Source organism: Solanum pennellii, chromosome 10 (assembly GCF_001406875.1).
Source record: "Solanum pennellii chromosome 10, SPENNV200".
NCBI classification, from domain to species: Eukaryota; Viridiplantae; Streptophyta; class Magnoliopsida; order Solanales; family Solanaceae; genus Solanum; species Solanum pennellii.
This window is the reverse complement of record NC_028646.1, coordinates 30,041,579-30,045,992: the sequence shown is the minus strand read 5'-3', so window position 1 is coordinate 30,045,992 and position 4,414 is coordinate 30,041,579.

Below are 4,414 nucleotides of genomic sequence, written 5' to 3'. Positions count from 1 at the left end.
TTTTGGAACGAGACCCCCTCGACGGCCCGTCGTGCCCATGACGGTCCGTCGTGGGTTCCGTCGAGTCACACAGTTTTTCCAGAATAAAATCTGCTGCTCAGAACGACTAAACAGGTCGTTACACTTTCCCAATAGATTTTTATTAAAATGAAATTACATTTTTATCATTGGTCATCCTCCCACTTCACTAGAAATTTATTTTCAAGTATATTAATTAGAACCAAAATAAAGATGGAAATAATTAATTCATGATAAATTTTTATATAAAAAGTAGAAATCTTTTATAAGAATAATGAATAGAAAAAATATAAAGAATTAAACTAAAGTAAAATAGAGTAATAGTAAAATAGAGTACTAATAAAATAGATATCACAATAACTCACAAAAGAAAAGAAAGTAAAGTAATAACAAAATTATTTAATGGTAATAATAATAACTTAATATGTTTCTAAAATATTTCATTTTCTTGTTATCCATTATTGATGGATTTTTGTTAGTATGAAATTACATTTTTTCCCTTGATATTTATTAACTTTATATATAAAAAGAGATTTCAAGAATTATTTATTATCTTTCTTAATAGATTTTTGTTAAAATAAAATTACATTTTTACCCTTGGTCGTCCTCGCACTTCACTCTTCTATATAATAGAAAAATAGAGTAATAATAAAATAGATATCAGAATAACTCACAAACGAAAAGAAAAGAAAGTAATAAAAAAATAAGTAAATGGTAATAACAATAACTTAATATGTTTCTAAAATATTTAATTTTTTTGTTATCATTATTTGAAGATTTTTGTTATTATGAAATTACATTTTTGCCTTCGATCATTATTCACTTTATATAGAAAGAGATTTTTAGAATTATTTATTATCCTTCTTAATAGATTTTCGTTTGGATGAAATTAATTTTTTACCCTTGGTCATCCTCCCACTTCACTCAACCATATAATAGAAATTTATTTTCAAACATATTAATTAGAACCAAAATTAAGATGAAAATAATTAATGCATGATAAAGTTTTATATAAAAAGTAGGCATTTCTTAGAAGCATAATGAATAGAAAAATATTAAGAATTAAGTTAGAGTAAAATAGAATAATAGTAAAATAGAGTAATAATAAAATAAATATCACAATAACTCACAAAAGAAAAGGAAGTAAAGTAATGACAAATTAATATAATGGTCATAATAATAACTTAATATGTTTCTAAAATATTAAATTTTCTTATTATCATTATTGATAGATTTTTATTAGTGTGAAATTACATTTTTGCCCTTTATCATTATTCAGTTTATACATAAAAAGAGATTTCTAGAATTAATTATTATCTTTCTTAATAGATTTTTGTTAAAATAAAATTAAATTTTTACCCCTTTATAAGCATAATGAATCGAAAAAAAATTAAGAATTAAAATATAGTAAAAGTAAAATAGAGTAATAATAAATAGATATCACAATAACTCACAAAAGAAAAGGAAGTAAAATAATGATAAAATAAGTTAATGGTAATAACAATAAATTAATATGTTTCTAAATTAATTAATTTTCTTGTAATCATTATTGATAGATTTTTGTTAGTGTGAAATTTTATTTTTGCCCTTGATCATTATTCACTTTATATATAATGAGATTTCTAGAATTATTTATTATCTTTCTTAATAGATTTTTGATAGAATAAAAATTACATTTTTACCCATTGTCATCCTCCCACTTCACTCTTCTATATAATTGAAATTTATTTTCAAGTATATTAATTAGAACCAAAATAAAGATGAAATAATTAATTCATAATAAAGTTTTATACAAAAAATAGGCATTTTTTATAGGCATAATGAATAGAAAAAATATTAAGAATTAAACTAAAGTAAAATAGAGTCATAATAAAATAGATATCATAATAACTCACAAAAGAAACGAAAGTAAAGTAATAACAACATTAGTTAATGGTAATAATAATAACTTAATATGTTTCTTCAATATTTAATTTTCTTGTTATCATTATTGATATATTTTTGTTAGTGTGAAATTACATTTTTGCCCTTTATCATTATTCAGTTTATATATAAAAAGAGATTTCCAGAATTATTTATTATTTTTCTAAAATATTTAATTTTTTTGTTATCATTATTTGAAGATTTTTTTTATTATGAAATTACATTTTTACCTTCGATCATTATTCACTTTATATAGAAAGAGATTTTTAGAATTATTTATTTTCTTTCTTAATAGATTTTTGTTAGAATTAAATTACATTTTTAACCTTGGTCATCCTCCAACTTCACTCAACCATATAATAGAAATTTATTTTCAAGTATATTAATTAGAACCAAAATAAAGATGGAAATAATTAATAAATGATAAAGTTTTATATAAAAAGTAGGCATTTTTTATAAGCTTAATGAATAGAAAAATTTTAAAAATTAAGCTAAAGTAAAATAGAGTAATAGTAAAACAGAGTAATAATAAAATAGATATCACAATAACTCACAAAAGCAAAGGAAGTAAAGTAATGACAAATTAAGTTAATGGTAATAATAATAACTTAATATGTTTCTGAAATATTTAATTTTCTTGTTATCATTATTGATAGATTTTTTTTAGTATGAAATTACATTTCTTCCCTTAATCATTATTCAATTTATATATTAAAAGAGATTTCTAGAATTATTTATTATCTTTCTTAATATAATTTTGTTAGAATGAAATTATATTTTTACCCTTGGTCGTCCTTCCTTTTCACTCTTCTATATAATAGAAAATAGAGTAACAATAAAATAGTGTCACGACCAAAAAATGGACGTTATGACACTCGTCTTATCCTAACAAGACAAGTCAGCCTAAGATTCAACCATTACAATAAAAATGCAGAAAATTGAGAATCAATTCAAAACACTCCCAAGATCTGGTTGTCACGTGTACAAACCTCTAAATTATTACAATTGATTCAAAAGATCGCTAGTCTCAAATGAACTTGTTTCTAGAATAGAACTAGGTCATAACTAAGGAGAAAGAAAGTACGCTGAGACGACAAACAGCTACCTCACAAATCTCCAAGAAACCTAAGACAAGGAGAAGAGAGATATCACAATGTCCGAGCTAGTAACCTAAAAAAAATTGTAGTAGCAAGGGGTGAGTACTAAACCACACGGTACTCAGCAAGTAAACGTCTAATCACAAGCTAAGGGGATAAAATACAAGTACTCCTTACACACCAACCGAACCTCCACAACTACAACCTGCATAAAATCAACCCAACCTACATTTAACAATGTTCATAACATCCAACTCATCATAATCATTTTAACAAATTATACATCCTCAACTACAAACTCAATATTCAACAATCACAATTTTACACAAAAAGGCACTCAAAATATCAGCAATACACAAGATCAAGTTTGTCAAATAAAGGTAATCAAATATCAAGTAATTTCCAACCACCAATAAAACACATAATCATCAAGAATGAAGAATGTCATGGGATGCAATGCAATATGACACCATGAAATGATATGGCTTAGAATACCAATTTCTCTCTCAACCTTATATACATGATACTCCTCTGAAATACATCGAGAGTTCATGACCCATGGGGGACTCGCGAGGTCCATATACCGACACGGACAATCTCCACGTGTCTGTGCGGACGATCTCAACGCACTATCATAATCAAATAAATTTCGCACGGACGATCTCCACGTGCCCAAATCATGATCATAACTTTTCTATCGCACGAACGATCTCCACGTGCCCAAATAATCAATACTCGATCTCAACACAGAAGATCTCCACGTGTTACACCTTTACTCATACCCAATATCATGTCAATGCATGTGCACAATATGATATCAAATAAGGAGATGATGCAACATCTCGATAAATCAAATGTCGCTATGACATATAATCTCCTCAATTATCACAATTATACGGGTTCAGTAAAGAACACAATCACACGTAATAAATCAAATCAATAATATATTAGTCAATGCCCATATGTTTTGGCATTCTCGAATTACAATTCGCATTTCATAGTAATAAACCTTCCTATTATAACTGTAACAACCCATTTAGTCGGTTTGAGCAGTAGAATTATTTTTGATAAATACTTACTGGGTCGACGGACTACGCGACGGATCGTCATGGTCACGACGGACCGTGATGGACTCCGTCGTCCCATACTTGTGCAATTTCTTCTGCTGCTCTCTTCATTACCCTCGACGGCAAGTATGACGAACCGTAATAGGCACAACGGTCCGTCGAGGGTCTTCGTTCCAAAACACTTCAACTCTTGGAATTTGGCTACTGGGATTACTTCTCTGAACTTCATGACGAACCGGCAGGACGGACCGTCATAGATACGACGGACCGTCACAAGCTGCGTAACCCCACACTTGGTCAGACTTCCGC